General features: G+C 39.7%; 2 long non-coding RNA genes across 2 annotated transcripts in view; one reads left to right on the top strand and one right to left on the bottom strand.

Annotated features, from left to right (window-relative positions):
* LOC132127852 (uncharacterized) overlaps positions 1-25,108 on the top strand; it is an 83,522-nt gene that overhangs the window by 34,887 nt on the left and 23,527 nt on the right. The window lies entirely within an intron of this gene.
* LOC132127715 (uncharacterized) overlaps positions 1-25,108 on the bottom strand; it is a 44,139-nt gene that overhangs the window by 5,602 nt on the left and 13,429 nt on the right. Inside the window, exon 2 of the long non-coding RNA XR_009427582.1 lies at positions 5,067-5,129. This is a non-coding gene — a long non-coding RNA (uncharacterized LOC132127715). The remainder of the gene's footprint in view (positions 1-5,066; positions 5,130-25,108) is intronic.

The following is a 25,108-nucleotide window of genomic DNA, read 5'->3' as shown; positions in this document are numbered from 1 at the left end:
TATTATTATGTGGAATGGGTCTACAGCAAAGTGTCTTAAGTGATTATCTGTATGTTTTTCTCATAAAGGTGAAACATTGTTGAAAACATGCAGCCTGTCTCTACTGTGGAGTCGCCGGCTTTCAGTCAGCTCCTTAGCATGATAACATATATATATATATAGCTATATATAAATAAATAAATAAATAAATAAATAAATATATATATATATATGTATGTATGTTTCTCGAAATTGATTCTGAATAATTCAGATTGCTTTCATTTATTTATTTCTAAATGTTTTGTGTTATGTTGTCTATTGTTGATAGTTTTCATACTTAAGCTGTGAAAGGAACATTTTTAAGGGCTCAACACAACAGCTTTTATGGTGCAGAAGCCACTTTAGTTTTTCTGAATATATTATTCAAGTGTTTGGTTATTTATTTCATAAATCCTTGTGATATACAATATTCAGTTTTTGCTGGTCTGACTTAAACAAAATAGTGTTTAAAAATTACTTTCTGTTTTACTTTGTGTATATAGACCATAATGCATATCATTTCAATCGCGAATCATTTGAATCAGTTCGAGAGTTCGGAGCGGATTCTCGAATCATTTGAGTCAGTTCGGGGGTTCGGAGCGGGATCGCGAATCATTTGAATCAGTTCGAGAGTTCGTAGCGGGTTTGCGAATCATTTGAGTCAGTTTGGGAGTTCGGAGCGGGATCGCGAATCATTTGAGTTAGTTTGGAGTTCGCAGCGTGATTCATTTGAGTCAGTTTGGGAGTTTAGAGCGGGTTCGCGGATCATTTGAATCAGTTCGAGAGTTCAGAGCGGGTTCGTGAATCATTTGAGTCAGTTCGGGAGTTCGTAGTGGGTTCACGAATCATTTGAGTCAGTTTGGGAGTTCGGAGCAGGTTCGCGAATCATTTGAGTCAGTTCGGGAGTTCGTAGCAGGTTCACGAATCATTTGAGTCAGTTTTTCCAGTGTTGGGCAGTAACATTTACATTTACATTACATTTATTCATTTAGCAGACGCTTTTATCCAAAGCGACTTACAGATGAGGACAATGGAAGCAATCAAAAACAACAAAAAGAGCAATGATATATAAGTGCTATAACAAGTCTCAGTTAGGTTAACACAGTACACGTAGCATGGGATTTTAAATAATATAATAAATAAATAAAGAAATCAGATAGAATAAAAAAAAGAATAGAGCAAGCTAGTGTTAGAGATCTTTACACATACACACACACACATACAATTGCATAATAAATGAAAAGAAAACAAAATACAAAAAGATTAGAAAGGTAGTTAAATTTTTTAAAAGAATAGAATTAGAATAGTGAGTGTTAAAATTAGAGGGTCAAATAAAGATGGAAGAGATGTGTTTTAAGCCGATTCTTGAAGATGGCTAAGGACTGAGCAGCTCGGATTGAGTTGGGGAGGTCATTCCACCAGGAGGGAACATTTAATTTAAAAGTCCGTAAAAGTGACTTTTTGCTTCTTTGGGATGGCACAATCAAGCGACGTTCACTTGCAGAACGCAAGCTTCTAGATGCACATAAGTCTGAAGTAATGAATTTAGGTAAATGGGTGCAGAGCCAGTGGTAGTTTTGTAGGCAAACATCAATGCCTTGAATTTTATGCGAGCAGCTATTGGAAGCCAGTGCAAATTGATAAACAGAGGTGTGACGTGTATTCTTTTTGGCTCATAAAAATTAATCTTGCTGCCGCGTTCTGATTTAATTGTAAAGGTTTGATAGAACTGGCTGGAAGACCTGCCAAGAGGGCATTGCAATAGTCCAATAGTTATTAGTAACGCGTTACAATAGTTATTAGTAACGCGTTACTGTAACGCAGTTACTTTTGACAGTAACTAATACTGTAACACATAACTTTTTAAATAAATTAACTCCGTTACCGTTACCATATGGTGCATTGTCCGTTACTTTTTAAAAAATGTAATTACTTTTTGACTGAAGTGCAGCCTAACCTGTTTGCAGACGCATTGTAGGATTGGTGGATGCCAACCACTAAACATGAAGACGCACTGTGGGCATGTTTCCGTTTATTCAAGTATGTGCGGCAGTCATGGCGAGTCAAGGCGAGAACAACACGAGTTTCTCAAAGTGGAAATATGCTCATTATTTCACTTTAGTTGAGCATAAAGACAAAAACCTTTTAGTCAAATGTAAGCTGTGTCTTTCTGGTTCGAATGTCCTATCCTAGCCCACGAATTTCCAATCCGTGTGCTCAGATTTTGTAAACCGTACCCTCGGTTTTTGAATCTGTACCCACAAATTCATAATCTGTGCGCACACTTTCGCAATCCGTTCCCATGGATTTGTAAACTGTAGCCTACTCACGGACAGAGGTGGGTAGAGTACCCAAAAACTGTACTCAAGTAAAAGTAAAAGTACTTCTAGAAATATTTACTCAAGTAAAAGTAAAAGTACTAGTCTTGAATAGTTACTTGAGTAAGAGTAAAAGAGTATCGGATAAAAAATCTACTCAAGTAGTTAGTTACTAGTTACTTTGGGTCATATATACTGAGCCTATTTTTATTTAGATATATAGATAAAATGTATGTAATGTATGTGTGCGTGTATAAATGTATATATTTCATCAGCCTTTATGTAATTTATTATAAAACCCTGTCTGTTTACTTAAGTAACAGATATGGGTGTCATGCCATAACATATTTTTAATACGACTGACTTTATATTAAATGTGAACTTAACATTGAAAGTTGAAAGTGATATAAATATTGCTACTAATCTTTCATTGTTCAGAAAGAGAGCAAATAACATTTACATTATTAACGATAATTTTCACTGACAGGCAAGATTTCAATCACTCTCAGAAACTCCCATTAAAATCACTGAAACTGTTACCAGTGTGAAATCAATATCTTAATTAAAGATTCGTACATACACACATCTGCACTTTGTTGTTCCTGCGAGAGAATTCGCCAGAAAGAGGTATTCAGTCAGGAGCGAGTGAAGGAAGCACCGGCATTTTAGGGATGACTCATCTGAACGCCTCTGGTTGGCCAATGCTTTAATAAGCTCAAAAGAATCATGTGTGATTTGTTATAATACGCAGCGCTGTATAAACGCATCTATCTCTGGCTAAGCGCCAGCAAGCAATCACAGATCTGAATTTAGCAGCTGATGATATGACTTGCTGAACGTACTCACGCCGGTGTGATTGTATTAAAATTAATAAAATCTTAATCGGCTATTTTTTGTCTTTTGGAAGCTGCATTCAACTTGACTCCCCTCTGTTATAAGCCACACACGTACAACAAACTAATGTCACAGTGGTATCGTGTACTGTAATCGAATGTAGCCCAAGTTATTAACGTTACCTGTTAAGCAGTAGCTAGACAGCACACGCGGTGTTCATCTAATAAGGATCTCCATCGCTAGCAAATAATAGCCTTTGCAGATTTCAATTCAGTGCAGTTCCAGCCACGTTTTCAACGCTCTTTCTGTTCTTAAACATTACAACTCCGAGTGAACCACTTCAGACGCTCAGCGCGTGCGGCAGGGAACTGAACGACTCACTCAAACTGATTCATGAACCAATTCACTCGTTTGCCAATTGGTTTGATCAAGCCTTTGAACAGAATTGACTCAAAAGAATGAATCATTCGCGAATGGTCATCGCTCATTGCCCAGAGAAAAGTAGACGGCGCGTTTGGAATAAACTGAAGCATTTATAACATTTATTGCATTAAGATAAAGTAACGAGAGGAGCGTCTCGCACAGTAACGAAGTAAAAGTACAGATTTTTCCCCAAAAGTTTACTCAAGTAAGAGTATAAAGTACCCATCTTTAAATATACTCCGAAAAGTATTAGTTACCCCAAAAAATTACTCAAGTAAATGTAACAAAGTAAATGTAACTCGTTACTACCGACCTCTGCTCACGGATTCATGCAGCAAGCTCCTACGTGTTAACAGTTTTAATGAATATTATTATGTGGAATGGGTCTACAGGAAAGTGTCTTAAGTGATTCTCTGTATGTTTTTCTCATACAGGTGAAACATTGTTGAAAACAAGCAGCCTGTCTCTACTGTGGAGTCGCCGGCTTTCTGTCAGCTCCTTAGCATGATAACATAGATTTCATTTTTAAACAGCACTTTCAGATTGCTTTCATTTATTTATTTCAAAATGTTTTGTGTTATGTTGTCCATTGTTGATAGTTTTTATACTTAAGCTGTGAAAGGAACATTTTTAAGGGCTCAACACAATAGCTTTTATGATGCAGAAGCCACTTTAGTTTTTCTGAATATATTATTCAGGTGTTTTGTTATTTATTTCAGAAATCCTTGTGATATACAATATTCAGTTTGTGCTGGTCTGACTTAAACAAAATAGTGTTTAAAAATTACTTTCTGTTTTATTTTGTGTTTGTATAGACCATAATGCATATCATTTGAATCGCGGATCATTTGAATCAGTTCATTTGAGTCAATTTGGTAGTTCGGAGCGTGAATCATTTGAGTCAGTTTGGGGTTTGCAAATTATTTGAGTCAGTTTGGGAGTTCGGAGTGGGATCGCGAATCATTTGAATCAGTTCGGCATTTATGACAGTAATTACTTTCTGTTTTACTTTGTGTTTGTATAGACCATAACGCATATCATTTGAATCGCGGATCATTTGAATCAGTTCGCGAGTTCGGAGCGGGTTCGCAAATCATTTGAGTCATTTCGGGAGTTCGGAGCGGGATCGCGAATCATTTGAGTAATTTCGGGAGGTCGTAGCGGTTTGCGAATCATTTGAGTCAGTTCGGGAGTTCGGAGCAGGATGGCGAATCATTTGAGTCAGTTCGGGAGTTCAAAGCGGGTTCGCGAATCATTTGAGTCGATTTGATGTCAAGAATAATCAAAAACTTGATTTGGCCGTATGTCTCATACTGCAGATTGTATGGCTGTTCTGTTCTGTAAGGCTGTTCTTCATTACCATTTGAGTTTGCGGTCAAAAACTATCTTAGAGCACTATCTGCAGTTAAAAACTAAGCTTAGGATCAGAAAACGCAAAATTTAACAGTTTGCAACAAGCACAACAAAACTTACCGATGTAAGGCAACTTGTGACACTGTCGCGGTTCAGGCTCTTTCGTGTTTTAGTGTAAATCCGCTGTAGAAACATTGACAACTTAATTACTAATTGGTTTAAAGCTTATAAAAAGTTAAATACTTTAAAAAATGTATTTCTATGACTTATCACAAATCAAGTCAAGTCACCTTTATTTATATAACGCTTTAAACAAAATACATTGCGTCAAAGCAACTGAACAACATTCATTAGGAAAACAGTGTCAATAATGCAAAATGATAGTTAAAGGCAGTTCATCATTGAATTCAGTGATGTCATCTCTGTTCAGTTAAATAGTGTCTGTGCATTTGTTTGCAATCAAGTAAACAATATCGCTGTAGAATGTAGAATGAAGTGTCCCCAACTAAGCAAGCCAGAGGTGACAGCGGCAGGGAACCGAAACTCTATCGGTGACAGAATGGAGAAAAAAACCTTGGGAGAAACCAGGCTCAGTTGGGGGGCCAGTTCTCCTCTGACCAGACGAAACCAGTAGTTCAATTCCAGGCTGCAGCAAAGTCAGATTGTGCAGAAGAATCATCTGTTTCCTGTGGTCTTGTCCTGGTGGTCCTCTGAGACAAGGTCTTTACAGGGGATCTGTATCTGGGGCTCTAGTTGTCCTGGTCTCCGCTGTCTTTCAGGGCAGTAGAGGTCCTTTCTAGGTGCTGATCCAGCATCTGGTCTGGATACATACTGGATCCGGGTGACTGCAGTGACCCTCTGATCTGGACACAGACTGGATCTGGTGGCCACGGTGACCTCGGAACAAAAGAGAAACAGACAAATATTAGCGTAGATGCCATTCTTCTAATGATGTAGCAAGTACATAGGGGGTTATGGGAAGTGTTCCCGGTTCCGGTTTACCTAATTAATGCAGCCTAAAAATCCTTTAACGGATTTGGATATTAAAAGCATATTAGTATGTTATGTGTAAGCCAGGTTAAAGAGATGGGTCTTTAATTTAGATTTAAACTGCAAGAGTGTGTCTGCCTCCTGAACAATGTTAGGTAGAATATTCCAGAGTTTAGGCGCCAAATAGGAAAAGGATCTGCCGCCCGCAGTTGATTTTGATATTCTAGGTATTATCAAATTGCCTGAGTTTTGAGAACGTAGCGGACGTAGACGATTATAATGTTAAAGGAGCTCATTCAAATACTAAGGTGCTAAACCATTTAGGGCTTTATAAGTAATAAGCAATATTTTAAAATCTATACGATGCTTGATAGGGAGCCAGTGCAGTGTTGACAGGACCGGGCTAATATGGTCATACTTCCTGGTTCTAGTAAGAACTCTTGCTGCTGCATTTTGGACTAGCTGTAGTTTGTTTACTAAGCGTGCAGAACAACCACACAATAAAGCATTACAATAATCTAACCTTGAGGTCATAAATGCATGGATTAACATTTCTGCATTTGACATTGAGAGCATAGGCCGTAATTTAGATATATTTTTCAGATGGAAAAATGCAGTTTTACAAATGCTAGAAACGTGGCTTTCTAAGGAAAGATTGCGATCAAATAGCACACCAAGGTTCCTAACTGATGACGAAGAATTGACAGAGCAACCATCACGTCTTAGACAATGTTCTAGGTTAGAGCCCTGCACGGGCCGCAAATCTAGGCCCTAGCCCGACCCGTGTCCGACAGCTCATCAGAATTATCAGCCCGAGTCCGACACGAGCCCGTGTTTTTATTTATTTATTTATTTATTTTATTACACAGCGGAAGCCTGCCCTATTTGCAGCAATTAAAAAGGGCTCAGTTTTGTGTTATGTTTCCTTTCATTTCTTTATCAAGTTTGTTTAGAAAAATGTTTGGAGCATTTTTTTTAAAATGACGATTAACGTTAATCAGCCGAGCCGACAGCGAGTAGCCTAAAACATATTTAATCAATTAAGCCTCTCAAATTAACGCTAATACTTGGCTACAATAAAATCCATAGATATAAAACACTTCAAGCATATCACACAGACAGTTAGTTTAATAAATATTTATTTATTGGAAGGTTTTAACCGAGTCCTCTCTTCTATCACTCTTCCCGGGACTGTCATGTCAGTTTGTCAGTGTAATTATAACGGGTTGAATTATCATATTATTAAAGTTATGAGGTTATGAAATGTCTTTCTATGTTTGCTTTTCTATCGTCGACGTCAACTTCTAATTTTTTTTTATTTTATTAATGTCTAAAATATAAATAGAAGGATAACCCAAAGAAAAAGGCCCGAGGCCCGGCCCGCATGTGAGCTATAACGTGAAAATTGGCCCGAAGCCCGGCCCTAGGGGCATAAATAAATCGGGGCCCGTCGGGCTCGGGCTGAAATGCAGGGCTTTATTCTAGGTTATTACAAGCAGAGTTTTTAGGTCCTATAATTAACGCCTCTGTTTTTTTTTTTTCAGAATTTAGCAGTAAGAAATTACTCGTCATCCAGTTTTTTATATCGAGTATGCATTCCATTAGTTTTTCAAATTGGTGTGTTTCACCGGGCCACGAAGAAATATAGAGCTGAGTATCATCAACATAACAGTGAAAGCTTTTGTGGTAGAAGTGATGGTTCTTCCATATTTGTAACAAGAAGTAGAATTTACAATTTTGGCTATATGAAGTTTGCACAAAACTAAATAATGATCTGAGATATCAATATTTCCGTCACACCATCATGGATTTGTAAACTGTAGCCTACTCACGGATTCATGCAGCAAGCTCCTACGTGTTAACATACAGTTTTAATGAATATTATTATGTGGAATGGGTCTACAGCAAAGTGTCTTAAGTTATTCTCTGTATGTTTTTCTCATACAGGTGAAACATTGTTGAAAACATGCAGCCTGTCTCTACTGTGGAGTCGCCGGCTTTCTGTCAGCTCCTTAGCATGATAACAAAGATTGCATTTTTAAACAGCATTTATATATATATATATATACATATGTATATGTATGTTTCTCGAATTTGATTCTGAATAATTCAGATTGCTTTCATTTATTTATTTCAAAATGTTTTGTGTTATGTTGTCCATTGTTGATAGTTTTCATACTTAAGCTGTGAAAGGAACATTTTTAAGGGCTCAACACAACAGCTTTTATGATGCAGAAGCCACTTTAGTTTTTCTGAATATATCATTCAGGTGTTTTGTTATTTATTTCAAAAATCCTTCTGATACACAATATTCAGTTTGTGCTGGTCTGACTTAAACAAAATAGTGTTAAAAATTGCTTTGTGATTGTGTAGACCATAACGCGGATCATTTGAATCAGTTCGAGAGTTCGGAGCGGGTTCGCGAATCATTTAAGCCAGTGCAGGAGTTCGGAGCGGGATCGCGAATCATTTGAATCAGTTCGGGAGTGCGTAGCGGGTTCGCGAATCATTTGAGTCAGTTCGAGAGTTCAGAGCGTTATCGCGAATCATTTGAATCAGTTCGGGAGTTCGTAGCGGGTTCGCGAATCATTTGAGTCAGTTTGGGAGTTCAAAGTGGGTTCGCGAATCATTTGAGTCAGTTTGGGGGTCGCGAATCATTTGAATCAGTTCGAGAGTTCGGAGCGGGATCGCGAATCATTTGAGCAGTTTGGGAGTTCAAAGCGGGATCGCGAATCATTTGAGTGAGTTTGGGAGTTCAGAGCGGGTTCGCGAATCATTTGAGTCATTTCGGGAGTTCGGAGCGGGTTCGCGAATCATTTGAGTCAGTTTGGGGATCGCGAATCATTTGAATCAGTTCGGGAGTTCGTAGCGGGATCGCGAATCATTTGAGTCAGTTTGGGAGTTCGGAGCGGGTTCGCGAATTATTTGAGTCATTATTTCCAAGTAGGTATCGCTGCAGCCCGGAGACCTCCAAGTGGGAGGAGCTTTTGCCGCAAGTGGGCGGGACTTTACAAATGGGCGGAGTTTACGCGGAAATTTCACATTGCGTCATTGCCGGGGTGCGCGCGAATGAGGATGGCATAAAGTAGCGATACTAATGAAAAACAGATTTATTGTTTTTCATTGTAGTTTAAATTTTATTAACAAGAGGTTGTTATATAATTTTGTGACAACTGCAAACATTCAAGTATATTAAATTATATTAATTTTATAATTATATCAGTATCAAGAAAATTAATGAGTAATTTAGAGCAATAAAATGTTTACTGTATGTTAATGTTTTTCTTTAATGCAAGTTTGAAATCTGAGGGAGAATTATATTGTTTAGATTGTTACAACCCCCTTGGCTCTAGGTGAAACATTACAAAAGGCCACAAATGGAAGTAAATTTTACAAATAAACATTTCATTTAAAAAAAGAAAAAAAAATCTAAATAGTAATACAAGAATTAATAATAATAAAAAAACATTCCAAGACTTAAGAGGAAAATATTATTGGTACCAAAGTCCAATTTAAGACACTCTTTTCCCCATCTCCTTTTTATCACCAACTCAATCACAGGTAACGCTCCACACCATTCAAAATTTTTGTTTTATTTGTTATATGACATGCAAAAAGCAGTGAAATGTAGGTCTGGCATACTCTTTTTAGACTGTGCAAAAAATAAGAGAAAATTAAATACAAATAATGAAACAACAGGAAAAAAATAAAAAAGTATATTAGTTTTTTTGGAGATAATTAAATACAAATAATGATATAATATATATAATATACTGTATTAACACAGATGATTTGTAGAGATGCTACACTGAAACTGCTACACAAATGATGTGCAGAGATGTAAACAATGTGCAGTGAGGATGAGTTGCATAGTTGTCAAAAAAGCGCAGTGTGCAGAGAGTTATTGGGTAGCCCTAAACAACCAGTCTATAAAGTGCAGTGTGTTTAATGTCCATGTTTAGTAGTCTGATAACATGAGGGAAGAAACTCCTCCTGAGCCTCTCCGTCTTTGCCATCAGACTGCAGAAGCGTCTGTCTGACTGTAGCAGATGAAACAGTGGATTTCCAGGCTGGGTGAGGTCTTTAACGATCTTAACAGTCCTAGATTTACATCTCTTGGTGTGGATGTCTTGCAGAGAGAGGAGAGATGTTTTGGAGATGTGCTCAGCTACTCTTTACAGGGGATCTGAAGGTATTTGAAGCTGCTCACTCTCTCCACTGGGGTCCCGTCAATGATAATTGGCGTAGATCCGCTGCTGCCTCAAATAGAAAAGAGTTATTGTAAAATATTATTACAATTTACAATATGACTGTTTCTACTGCATTTCAGAACAAATTAATGAAGGCCTGCTGAGCATCAGACTTCAAAACCATTCAAAACCCCAAACTGTCCCGTAGAACAGATATTTAAGGAACCTGAGGTTTTAACCTGCTTGATTTTTATCAGCACTGGAACACTTTGCTGCTGCTTTCACTCCAAGGCTATGAATTCTATTTTTACTGGAATGAAGTGTCATTAGTCACTAAACATTCAGTCCAATGTCATCCTAAAATAATTCACTGTTGACAAGTTAACATTAACTAAAGTACAATGCACATTTATGTGAGACGTTAGGGACATTCCATCATTTGTCATTTAGGACAGTCTCTGACCATACCCCTGGAGCAATTTTAGGGACAAGCGCTGTTGCAAATGTCCACCTTTTAAAGTATGAACATAATTTTTCCACACAAAGACCCACACACATACACACACACACACACACATTAGTCAAAAATCTTCAGAAAAAATAAATTACACATCTTGATGCATAGAAAGAACAAAAAAAAGTTTACAGGAAAGTGATCCTTTGTGTTTGCTGAGAGAGGCGCTAACCAGGTCACTGAAATGTAACTTTTGGCCACCCAGACTTGAACTTTCTGTAACACAAAGTTTACACATAATGTTTTTGTTTGTTTGTGTTTCCTACAATGACAAAATTAATTCTACACCTTATACTGTTGATATGTAATGCATGGTAGTGGACACTGCAGTTATCCTCATATATCCACTGTTATGATTATTAAATTGAAAAATGTTTCAATTGCATTACATTATTTGGATTTACGTTACACGTAAAAATAGATAACATTTTAAAAATATAACAGCAGGTTTTGAAACAATGACCAGCTTTGTTAAAGTCAAGCATTATCAGTTAGGAGTTTTAACTAAGACTCATTCTTATGGAACACTGTACTAAATCTATTAATAGTTATTGATCGCTTAAATATCAGTGCAGTTATAATACATAGGCCTACATATTTTACGTAACGTTAGTCACAATACCTGCTTATGGTCTTCAGTGTCCGTAATCTGCAGCGTAAATCCTATATATGTATTGCAGAAATAATTAGCACAAAAGGGTAACAGACACAATAAAGATGTAATTTATCTGTGCTGCTAATGCTGTTTTAACGTGCTCTCGGAATAATCGTAAATATGAGTTTTGAAGGTAAAATTGCACATGAATGTCCTCCCATTTTCAAACTTGAATGCAATGAGCTTGTAATCATGATTTAACTACGTCAAGACTAAAACATCAACCGCCAAGATACTGCACTTTTTTTACAACTTGTAATACGTTGTACAAGTCTAAACTTACCCCTTCAAACTCCTCTTTCTTGACGCTGAAAAGCCTTAGGAAGTTGACGTCGTCGTTTTTTTTTTTTTTGGTGAGGGGGGGGGGGGCTGATTCGCAGCGTGCATTAACCCCATGACATTAAATAAACCAATCAAAAGGCTCTGGAGGTTTGTACAGCCCACTTGGAGCTGAAGTCCCACCCATTTGGAGCTGGCTCCGAACTCCGTTTATACCCATCTCATTATTTCACTTTAGTTGAGCATAAAGACAAAAAACCTTTTAGTCAAATGTAAGATGTGTCTTTCCGGTTCGAATGTCCTACCCTAGCCCACGAATTTCCAATCCTTGTGCTCAGATTTTGTAAACCGTACCCTTGGTTTTTGAATCTGTACCCACGAATTCATAATCTGTGCGCACACTTTCGCAATCCGTTCTCATGGATTTGTAAACTGTAGCCTACTCACGGTTTCATGCAGCAAGCTCCTATGTGTTAACAGTTTTAATGAATATTATTATGTGGAATGGGTCTACAGCAAAGTGTCTTAAGTGATTCTCTGTATGTTTTTCTCATACAGGTGAAACATTGTTGAAAACATGCAGCCTGTCTCTACTGTGGAGTCGCCGGCTTTCAGTCAGCTCCTTAGCATGATAACATAGATTTCATTTTTGAACAGCATTTATATATATATATATATATATATATATATATATATATATATATATATATATATATATATATATTTATTTATTTATTTATGTATGTATGTATGTTTCTCGAAATTGATTCTGAATCATTTAGATTGCTTTCATTTATTTATTTCAAAATGTTTTGTGTTATGTTGTCCATTGTTGATAGTGTGAAAGGAACATTTTTAAGGGCTCAACACAACAGCTTTTATGATGCAGAAGCCACTTTAGTTTTTCTGAATATATTATTCAGGTGATTTGTTATTTATTTCAGAAATCCTTGTGATATACAATATTCAGTTTGTGCTGGTCTGACTTAAACAAAATAGTGTTTAAAAATTACTTTCTGTTTTACTTTTTGTTTGTATAGACCATAACGCATATCATTTGAATCGCGGATCATTTGAATCAGTTCGGGAGATCGGAGCGGGATCGCGAATCATTTGAATCATTTAGGGAGGTCGTAGCGGGTTCGCGAATCGAGTCAGTTCGAGAGTTCGGAGCAGGATCGCGAATCATTTGAATCAGTTCGGGAGTTCGTAGCTTAACGATGTAAGGCAACTTGTGACACTGTCGCGGTTCAGATGGACCTAAAGCTAAACTTGACACTTACAATGGTAAGGATGACTGGGACTCCTTCATCATTCCTTTTGAGCGCAGAGCTTTTATTTACAGATGGAGTACAGTAGAGAGAGTGGATAAACTCCATGAATGTCTACGAGGAGCTGCTGTCAGATATCTGTGCTCATTACCCGAACACATACGTGAAGATTACTTTCTGCTGAAAGAACAGTTGGCTTTTCGATTTGGCCAGAAAGAACCTCCAACCACAGCACGGAGGAGACTTGGAGAACTGCGCCAGTCTAAAGAAACTGTTTCGGAGTTCGCAGAGGAGGTTCACAGGCTGGTCATTTTGGCTTATCCTGGAGTTGACACTGAGCTCAGGGAGCAAATTGCTGCTGATGCGTTTCTCAAAGGGCTGCGCAACCAGAAAGTGGCATATGAGGTTATGAACCGTGACCCTGTATCACTGGATGAGGCACAACGGCTAGTATCATCTTATGAACACAATTTCAAAGCCACACTCGGACGAGACTTTGATCTGAAGGGGAGGACACGTCGAGTATCCTGGGCTGATCAAGACATGGACTCTGATGATGAGCCACCGGCCTTGCAGTCACGTAGAGTGCAGTCACAGCAGGGTTACGTTACACAGCACCAGTTGCAAACACTCATTGATAAAGTTGATAAGCTCCAACTAGCCATAGCCTGCCTGCCTACTTCCTCTTCTGTTGCTCTTCCTTCTTCCGTAAGACCCACCCAACAAATAAATTCCAGTATGGCAGTTCAGTCAGAAAGAGGACGTGCAGCTCAGACCTCTTTCAAGTCAAGTAGATACAGACAGCAAAATACCAGCCCCACCAGAGTTTCTAGCGGGCCATGTTTCCAGTGTGGAGAGGAGGGACATTTCAAACTAAACTGCTCACGGTCCCCCAGTCCATCTACAAGTCCCCCTGCAAATACTGTGGCCAGATTGGAGCCCTCAAATCAAAATCACTCCGAACACACAGAGCGGAGTCCGTCTATTGTACATGTGGGCAGAGCTGAGAGTCGAGGGCCCAGTTTAATGATTTTGCTGACTGTTGATGGCGTACCAGTTAATGCAGTTATAGACACTGGTGCTGAGGCTACAATAATGTCTGAAGAGACGTACAGCAAATTACCCACTAAATCACCTTCAGGACTGAAAAATGTGTGTCTCCGAAATGCAGAAACTGGAAGGGAGATGTCAGCAACAGGCGGAGTGAAAGTGGAATTCAGAATTGGCACAAAGGTGTTGGAGTGGACAGTTGCCATTGCACCAATTCGTGATGCCCTGCTCTTGGGCTTAGATTTCTTAAAAGCTGCTGATTTCACCATACATGCCTCTGGTAAAGTGTTTATGGGCTCTGAACTCATGCCAGCCTATATATCCGAAGGCGAGGGCCCAGACTATGCCATTTCGAGAGTGATGTTAGAAAGTGATGTCACTGTGCCGCCAGAGTGTGAATGTTTAGTTTGGGGTGTGGTAGATGACCCAAAACCAGAACTTCCTGCTATTCTAGAGCCTGTTAGCCTGGCTGATGGAGTGTCTTCAGGCAGCATCATGATTAACATGGAACAGAGGATCCCAGTCAGGCTATGCAATGTCACAGCTTCCAGTAGACCCTTATTACGAGGAGTCTGTTTGGGTGTGCCCATCGAAGCATATCCTGATGCTCAAGAGGAGGGAGATAGAGCTTATTTAGTTCCAGGTGATGCTCCATTGTATGAAAAAGGCGGGAACTCAGTGCCACAGGATCCTGACAATGAGCCTCCTGATGAGCATGACATAAGAAGGGTGTCGTCACCAAACGCTCTTGACCTTCCAGAGCACCTCAGACAGTTGTTTACTTCTGCAAGCGAAACGCTCACTGAACAACAACAAGAGATGTTAGTAGCTCTGCTGAGTAAATATCAAGCAGTCTTTGCAGCAACTGATGATGATCATGGGAAGTTTTCTGCTTTGCAGCACAGTATAGAGACAGGAATGGCTAAGCCTGTTCGACAGCCAGTACGACGTACCCCTTTAGGGTTCTGGAATGAGGAAGAAACACATCTCAAGAAAATGCTTGATTCAGGTATTGTTGTCCCCTCAAGCTCAGAATGGGCTTCCCCTATTGTCCTTGTAAGGAAGAAGGATGGGGGGGTCCGCTGGTGCGTAGATTATCGCCAGCTAAATGACCTTACCATCAAGGACGCATATCCCCTACCAAAAATAGAGGAATGCCTGGATGTGCTGGGTGGTGCAAAAACATTCTCGACACTTGACCTTCAGTCAGGATATTGGCAGATTGAAGTGAATAAAAAAGACAGATCCAAGACTGCTTTTGTGACGAGGTATGGACTATATGAGTACACCAGAATGCCATTTGGTCTGTGTAACGCACCCAGCACATTTCAGAGGGCCATAGAGCTGGATCTACGAGGGTTGCAGTGGGACACCTTACTGATATACCTGGATGACATAATCATCTTTGGTGAAGATGTGGAACAGTGTATGGAGCGCCTAGCAGAGGTTTTTCAGAGGTTGCAGGAATATGGACTAAAGTTGAAGCCCTCAAAATGTCAGCAGCTAAGAGAGGAAGTCCTGTTTCTTGGTCATGTTGTGAGCGGCGAAGGAATTAAGACCAATCCAGCCCTCATTAGTGACGTTAGGAACTGGAAGACCCCAACCAGTGTCCAGGAACTCCAGTCTTTTCTGGGTCTGTGCAACTATTACAGGAGGTTTGTTGCCAAGTTTGCTGAAATCACTACACCCTTGACAATGCTACTCAAGAAAGGGAGTTCCTTCTCCTGCGGAGAGGAGCAGAACAAGGCATTTGCACATCTTAAAAGGAGCCTCACAACTGCACCCATCTTGGTGTTCCCAATTACATCTGGACAGTTTGTCCTGGACACTGATGCGTCCAACCAGAGCATTGGAGCAGTGCTCTCACAGTTACAGTGGGGGGAAGAGAAAGTTATCTCATTTGCCAGCTGTCTCCTCACACCAGCTCACCAGAGGTATTGTGTCACACGTAAGGAACTCCTAGCAGTTGTCAGGTTTACAAGACAGTTCCGCCACTATTTGCTGGGGTCTAACTTCTTACTCAGGACGGATCATAGCAGTCTAACGTGGCTATACCGGTTTAAGAGACCAGAAGGCCAACTGGCTAGGTGGCTTGAAGAACTCAGTCAGTACAATTTTGTCATCGAGCATAGGCCAGGTACACACCATTCCAACGCTGACGCTTTGTCCCGAAGGACTCTGAATGAAGAACCTTGTGACTGTTATCAAGCAGGAAGAGAGCTAGATAGCTTGCCATGCAAGGGCTGTCGCTTCTGCCGAAAGCTCCACCATCAGTGGGCCAGATTCGAGGAAGATGTCGATGATGTCACCCCCTTGGCGGTAAGACGCATACACTCCCTTGACCGTCAGAATGAGGGTAGTTGCACTAACACTTCCAGTGATGTTAATGGAGTAGGTGATGACAAACCAGGTCCTTCCTCAAACTGGCTGCAACCGCTGAGTCCCGAAAGTATCAGGGAAGAACAGTTAGCTGACCCAGACCTTTCAGTTCTCCATAAATGGATGTCTGATGGTTCTTTGCCTGCTAAGGAAGAGGTCATGATGCAGAGCCCAGCGGTTCGCAAGTACTGGCTGTGTTGGTCTCAAGTAGAGATGCGAGATGGGGTCCTCTATTATCGATGGGATGATGTCAATGGAGATATGTCATCTCTGCGCTTACTTGTTCCTGTTTCCCTGAAGAATGAGGTTCTCCAATCCTGTCACAATCCAGCACAAGCGGGTCATGCAGGGGAGGAAAAGTCGCTTATGCGCCTCCGCAGGTGTTACCAATGGTACAATATGGGGAATGATGTACGCCTTTTCGTCAAGAAGTGCCCACAGTGTAGTTCCTTTAAAACAACCAGCCCAATGGGGAGGGCCAAGCTTCAGAACTACCAGGCTGGAGCACCAATGGACAGACTACACCTTGATGTCCTAGGACCATTTCCAGAGTCCAAGACAGGCAACAGGTACATCCTCGTTATAATTGACCAGTTTACTCGCTGGGTAGAGGCATTCCCTATCCCCGAACAAGGAGCTGAGACAACAGCAAAGAGATTGGTGTTTTGACTTCATCTCACGCTTTGGGGCTCCCCTTGAGATTCACACTGACCAAGGACGGAACTTCGAGAGTTTGCTCTTTACGGAGGTTTGTCGTCTGTTACAAGTAACCAAGACCCGGACCACACCATATCATCCGGCTTCGAACGGACAAGTGGAAAGATTCAATAGAACGCTCTTGCAGATGATACGGTGTTATGTGGACCAAAGTCAGCGGAATTGGGATGAGCATCTTCCCTTACTCACTGCAGCGTACAGGAGCACTGTACATTCAGCGACAGGTTTCACACCAAATCAGCTGATGCTGGGGCGAGAAGTTTTCCAGCCACATGACATCTGGCTAAGGATGGACGAGGTTACCAGAGAAGCTAAAGGTACACCTGAGTTTGTCCAGGAACTGCAAGCTAACCTCCAGCAGGCTCATCAAGTAGCGCGCCAGAACTTACGCTCCACTCAGACTCGCCAGAAAAAGGTCTATGACTTACGAGCCAGAGAGAAGTCCTACCAAGTAGGTGATCTTGTGTCAGTAAGGGTCAGTAGCAGGAGAAAGGGCTACAGTCCAAAACTCCAACCTCCATGGCAAGAGCCATTGGTCGTCACAGCACGCCTTGGACCAGTGCTCTACCGAGTCAGGGACAGACGAAGTGAAAAAGTACTGCATCATGATCGCTTACAACCCTATCTAAGTGACCACATACCTGCCTGGATGCAGCGTCTGCGACACAAATACACCTGCACCGAGGAAGGCTCCCTGGTTCCAATCACGGCTCAGGTACCTGTTGTCACAGGGGCAGAAGCACCAAACCCATCGTCCTCTGACAACTCTGTGTCGGAAGAGCCTCTGACCCTGCTTGGAACGGACTCTAACTGTGACCCTATTCCCTGTGGAAAAGAGGGGACGAAGACAAAAAGGGGGCGACTTGTTCGAGCCCCAAGTCGTTATATGGACTAAAGAAGAAAATAGAAGTCAACAAAAAGTTAACTGTTCATCCACAGTGGTGCAGAATGGACTCTGGAGAGCTAAAAAAAGGGGGGGTGGTGTTACAGTGTTAGTTCAGTAAATATATTGTTTGTTACAGTTATTTTAATAGTATGCAAAATGTGTTCTTATTAGCCAATCAGATTTGGTTACGTCATTACGTAGGGGTTAGTTCACTGCTTGTTTACGTTTAGCTTCAGATGCTCGTAGGCTCCGGTGCGGATGGTTGTAGATAAACCCATCAGCGCTGGGCAAGAGCACAAAACCCCCGTTGCTGTAAAGTTGTGACTTAATAAGTGAAGTAAAGTTCCTGAACGTACTCTCTTTGTTGTGTGCTTCTCTTCACGCCTCCACGGACACTGGGAAACCAACACGAGAAAGCACAACAATATCCTAATGACCATGAGGAATTAATAATAGTCAGAAGAGGAACTATGACTTCTGGAAGCACCTCTTTTAGGAGCTTAGATGGTATAGGGTCTAACATACATGTTATTGGTTTAGATGATTTAACAAGTTTATACAATTCTTCCTCTCCTATAGTAGAGAATGAGTGGAACTGTTCCTCAGGGGGTCTATAGTGCACTGTCTGATGTGATACTGTAGCTGACGGCTGAATGGTTGCAATTTTATCTCTAATAGTATCGATTTTAGAAGTAAAGTAGTTTATAAAGTCATTACTGCTGTGGTGTTGGGAAATGTCAAAACTTGTTGAGGCTTAATTTTTCGTTAATTTAGCCACTGTATTGAATAAATACCTGGGGTTATGTTTGTTTTCTTCTAAAAGAGAAGAAAAGTAATCGGATCTAGCAGTTTTTAATGCTTTTCTGTAGGATAGGTTACTTTCCCGACAAGCAAAAAGAAATACCTCTAGTTTTGTTTTCCTCCAGCTGCCCTCCATTTTTCGGGCTGCTCTCTTTAGGGTGCGAGTATGCTCATTATACCATGGTGTCAAACTGTTTTCCTTAACCTTCCTTAAGCGTAAAGGAGCAACTGTATTTAAAGTGCTAGAAAAGAGAGAGTCCATAGTTTCTGTTACATCATCAAGTTGTTCTGAGGTTTTGGATATGCTAAGGAACTTGGATACATCAGGAAGATAACTTAAAAAGCAGTCGTTTGTGGTAGAAGTGGTTCTTCCATATTTGTAACAAGAAGTAGAATTTACAATTTTGGCTATATGAAGTTTGCACAAAACTAAATAATGATCTGAGATATCAATATTTCCGTCAGACCATCATGGATTTGTAAACTGTAGCCTATTCACGGATTCATGCAGCAAGCTCCTTATGTGTTAACAGTTTTAATGAATATTATTATGTGGAATGGGTCTACAGCAAAGTGTCTTAAGTTATTCTCTGTATGTTTTTCTCATACAGGTGAAACATTGTTGAAAACATGCAGCCTGTCTCTACTGTGGAGTCGCCGGCTTTTAGTCAGCTCCTTAGCATGATAACATAGATTTCATTTTTAAACAGCATTTATATATATATATATATATATATATATATATATATATATATATATATATATATATATATACATGTGTATATATATATATATATATATATATATATATATATATATATATATATACATATATACATATGTATATGTATATATATATATATATATATATATATATATATATATATACATATATACATATGTATATGTATGTTTCTCGAAATTGATTCTGAATAATTCAGATTGCTTCCATTTATTTATTTCAAAATGTTTTGTGTTATGTTGTCCATTGTTGATAGTTTTCATACTTAAGCTGTGAAAGGAACATTTTTAAGGGCTCAACACAACAGCTTTTATGATGCAGAAGCCACTTTAGTTTTTCTTAATATGTTATTCAGGTGTTTTGTTATTTATTTCAAAAATCCTTGTGATATACAATATTCAGTTTGTGCTCGTCTGACTTAAACAAAATAATGTTTAAAATTACTTTGTGTTTGTATAGACCATAACGCATATCAATTGAATCGCGGATCATTTGAATCAGTTCGAGAGTTCGGAGCGGGTTCGCGAATCATTTGAGTCAGTTCGAGAGTTCGGAGCGGTATCGCGAATCATTTGAATCAGTTCGGGAGTTCGTAGCGGGTTCGCGAATCATTTGAGTCAGTTTGGGAGTTCAAAGTGGGTTCGCGAGTCATTTGAGTCAGTTTGGGGATCGCGAATCATTTGAATCAGTTCGGGAGTTCGGAGCGGGATCGCGAATCATTTGAGTCAGTTTGGGAGTTCAGAGTGGGTTCGCGAATCATTTGAGTCATTTCGGGAGTTCGGAGCGGGATCGCGAATCATTTGAGTCAGTTTGGGGATCGCGAATCATTTGAATCAGTTCGGGAGTTCGGAGCGGGTTCGCGAATCATTTTAGTCAGTTCGGGAGTTCAAAGCGGGAACGCGAATCATTTGAGTCAGTTTGGGAGTTCGGAGCGGGTTCGCGAATCATTTGAGTCATTATTTCACTTTAGTTGAGCATAAAGACAAAAACCTTTTAGTCAAATGTAAGATGTGTCTTTCTGGTTCGAATGTCCTATCCTAGCCCACAAATTTCCAATCCGTGTGCTCAGATTTTGTAAACCGTACCCTTGGTTTTTTAATCTGTACCCACAAATTCATAATCTGTGCGCACACTTTCGCAATCCGTTCTCATGGATTTGTAAACTGTAGCCTACTCACGGATTCATGCAGCAAGCTCCTACCTGTTAACAGTTTTCATTAATATTATTATGTGGAATGGGTCTACAGCAAAGTGTCTTAAGTGATTCTCTGTATGTTTTTCTCATACAGGTGAAACTGTTGAAAACATGCAGCCTGTCTCTACTGTGGAGTCGCCGGCTTTCAGTCAGCTCCTTAGCATGATAATATATTTCATTTTTAAACAGCATTATATATATATATATATATTAGCATTATATATATATATATACAGTGTTGGGCAAGCTACTTGGAAAATGTAGTGAGCTAAGCTACCAGTTACTCTACAGTAAATGAAGCTTCACTACACTGAAGCTACCCCCTGGGAAATGTACATCAACAGTAGCTTGCTACATCTAAGCTACTTTTAAAATTCAATTTTTATGTTGAACACGTTTTATTACAAGTCAATGCTATCTCAGTGCTCAAAACTGTCAGTCAAACAGATAGGCTGGTGTAATTGTTTAGTTCAATTGTGTATTGTGTTCCTTATCAATTTGGCAACAAAAACAACCAAAATACATGTAATTCACGTAATAATGTACACACAAGTATGTGTACGCACCTGTTTGCATGGGCATGCTTAATATAGGCCTTTGCAGAACAAAATGCAATGTGAATGTCTTTGGAAACCCAGCTAAATTGATTTATTTTCTGATTTACTGTTTTATACATTAAATCATCCTAAAGAACATTATGTGAAAATATAATCTTGATTACATTTAAATTATAATTAAATAATATAATCATATCAGTGATTTAAATCAAACTTTAATGGGGTTTTTAAATTCACAAATTCTTAATTTAGCACGAGGGCATGTGCTATTTTCCCCTTTGTTTATAATATATTTGAAATGTGATTTTCTTAAGGGAAAACGCTTTTTTTTCTACCAACAGATAGAAAAAAAGATAGCTAGAAAGTGCTTAGTTTGTGATTGAAGACTGAATTGCGATGGTTTTATATTTGGGAATCAGTGTCATGTACTTGTCGAGGTACGGCCACGGTCGACTCGCTCCTCGGGATCAACTGATCTCCGACCTCACCCACTGCCATCATTTCAACAAGTAACTTACTGAGTTGCGTCACTTACTGATCCAGGATCAGTGATCTTAGCAGTTGTATTTCCCAATTTGAGTTTGAGCTTCAGAAATGCTTGCGAAAATGTAGCATGTGTGGAAGCTACCGCGCTAGTTGATAAAAAAAAAAAGCGCTTCGCTACAGAAAAGCTATTTGATTCAGAAAGCAGCGAAGCTACGACCACGCTACTGAGGAATGTACGTTAGTTAAACTAATAGCTTCGCTGCTTGTAGCGACGCTACTGCCCAACACTGTATGTGTACATATATATATATATATATATATATATGTGTCGTGTCTTCTTCACTTAACAAGCAATAATGAACTCTGACGACTCGAATTAAAACAAAGAACTTGTTTACTGTAGTTTCAGACAGTTTTACAGAGAATGAGTTCACTTTAGCAGTATACACATACTAAGTTCACTTCTAGTGAGCTCTCAATCTGGGGTGCGTTTCCCAAAAGCATCGTTAGCCAACTATGGTCGCAAGTTCCGTCGTTACCAACGTAGTTCAACGACTCGGTGTTTCCCGAAACCATAGTTCAAACGAACATTCCCAAACTGCATCGCAAACTTGTGTCGTTGGAACGACAGCTCTTCACCTGTGGTAAGAGGCATAGTTCAGTGTTAGTTTGCTGTGTCGACGTCATTGATTGCGCCGCACATGGGCTGTGTTCTATTCACAGTTATCGACCCTCTGCCCTATTCATTTAGAAGATTTCACCGTCCACTTTGAGTGATTTAATAGACTTAAAGTTGTGGTTTACGTTTATTACATAATTCGCCTTTTTATTATTATTACAAATTCAGTTTGAAACTATATAGCAGCGTGGCCCTCGCAATTATTCTCCCTTCGAAGTGCCCTCTGAAAGCATTAATCTTGCAGATTAGAACGCAGTCATTGTTTCGTTTGTGCGAGGAAACGATGAGTTTGTCAAGTGAGTTATCTTTGTAAAAACATTCCAAAATACATATGTCTCATATAACAATATTGGTAAAACAGTGTGTTAGAGGTTTTCCCTTATATAAAATGTTAACACTCAAGTTACAGTATTTTTATAGTAAATTAATTTTTAATTTTAAATGAATGTACCTAAATAAAGTAACAAAAAAATGTATAAATAAGTGAGTGATTTTGTTTTTACAGAATTAGAATATAAAATACTCTCTACAAATGTGTTTGTGTGTGAATACATATATATATATAGAGAGAGGGAGAGAAAGAGAGAGACAGATGGTATACACTGTTTGCAAAAGTTTTTAAAAATGTTTTTAAGTGTTCATTTAATGCATATCGGCAAAGAAACCAAATATTTAACAGAAATTATGTCAGATTAAACAAATGGTTTAAACTGCAGTGGTGGCTGGATGCTGCACATGTGTCAGGACGTATGGGTGAAGAGAACATGTCTCCAGCAGCCAGCTATCACCAAAGCCATGCACCCTCTTCAGCCACCTGCAAACTGCAGAAGTGGCCCACACAAAAGAGTCATGTGTGTTTCCATCACCCACCCATCAGGCCATCACCCACCACCTCCATAAATTTCCAACAGCATAATAATGCAGTGTAGCTAACAACTGAATTTAAAGCATTGTTTCTTCTTATTGCCCTCTGAAGATGTTGAAGGGCCAGACTGGAGAGGGCCTGATATTGGAGGCCTGGACTTTGAAGGCAAAGGATTGGTTGATGCACATGTACAGTATCTATATCTCCAAGGATCCTTCCATTGCAACAGGCCCCAGGATGGCCAAAACTGTCTCTTCCTCTGTAGGGACAGGGCGAACTAAACTGATACCCCATCAGTCTTGTCTGCTTCCCTCTTACATTCCACAGCCCTCTGTTTTGTCACACTTGCGAAGTCCTCCACTTATTCCTGACTTCGTCTGGGCTTTGTCCATACCCATAGCTAGCATTGTTTTATTTTTGTCAGCATTTGTAATGCTATTTTTCAGCTTTGAAAATAGCTGGACTTTACTATTTTCTACCTCCTCGAAAAGAACTGCAATTTCAAGCATTGAAAATTGGGGGTTTCGTGTCATTTTCATTAACACGTCAGAATGGCAAGAAGACATAAATAGGAAAGATTGAGCAAAATAAGCAATCCACAACAGTACATCACAGTTTTTCAAAACCCATCTTTTTTCAATTGTGGTTATGTAGCCTATCAATATTACATTAGAAATAGTATTTATCTGAAATTGTGAAATTATTGACATTGGGATCAGAAAAGAGCACATTTTTAACTCCGTGTGTATATTGTATTGCAGAAAAAACGAATGATTGGTTATTACTCGACTCCTACGTAACGTCATTTCAAAAGCGTAATTCGAGTCGAAGAAAAGAGAAAATAAAACCAAGTTCCTGTAGGTGGCGGTATGTGCTCATGTCTCCAGTCAGCCATTAGATCGAAGAAGAAGAAGAACGACGGTTCAAACCAACATAGTTTAAACGATGGATCTGCGACACAGGTACCATGGTTTCAGGAAACAGACTAGGTCGTTCGTTTTCATAATGATGCATCGTACTATGGTGGTTAATCAGCGAGTTACGTCGTTGTACGGGAAACGCACCCCTGAATAGCATTATGGGCAATGAATTCTTAAAGGGGAACAGCCCAATTAATTACTATATGTGTAGTTAATGTTCTTATTATTGAACAATGAATTAAACGTTGTACTAAGAATTTATGATTCTCAATCTCATTTAAGTTACAACATCCCCCCCCCCAATGTACAACTGTTCATCAACTTAAATCTCTAATGCATAAAGCAACTGAACGGGTCTCCTTAGTACAGTTCCTGTGGATGTTCTAACAGCACAGGATCTAACTTTGCCATCTCTGCCTGGAAACAGCTCTTCAATTTTTCCTAATTTCCAGGTTTGTCTTGGCATGTTGGCATCTCCTATGAGAACAATGTCACCTGTTTTCAGCACAGTGGATTTCTGTGTGCTGCAATAATGTGCAGATTTCAAGTCTAGCAGATAGTCTTTCCTCCAACGATTCCACAGATTGGTCATGAGTCTGTTTCTGTATCTCCACCTCCTTGTCATCTCTTCCTTACTCACAGTGGTATGATCATGGTCCGCAGGGGATGGTTTTGGCAGCAGTGAAGTCAGTCGTTCACCGACCAGGAAGTGAGCAGGTGTCAGTGGTTGCGGCTCATCAGCTTCATTGTGAACAAAGGTAAGGGGTCTGGAATTAAGTGTGGCTTCTACTTCTGTGAGAAGGGTAGTCATTTCTTCAAAGGTGAGCGATGCCCTTCCTAGCACCTTTCTCAGGCACGTTTTTACAGACCTCACTGCACATGTGAACAGAACAACATAAGCCTTACATAGCACACGATCATTCTTCACATACAGTGGACCTGCAAAGTCTATACCGGTCACTGCGAATGGAGGGGTCTCTGTTATT

Source organism: Carassius carassius, chromosome 45, assembly GCF_963082965.1.
Source record: "Carassius carassius chromosome 45, fCarCar2.1, whole genome shotgun sequence".
In the NCBI taxonomy this organism is placed as follows: Eukaryota; Metazoa; Chordata; class Actinopteri; order Cypriniformes; family Cyprinidae; genus Carassius; species Carassius carassius.
This window is presented reverse-complemented; position numbering and strand designations above follow the sequence as displayed.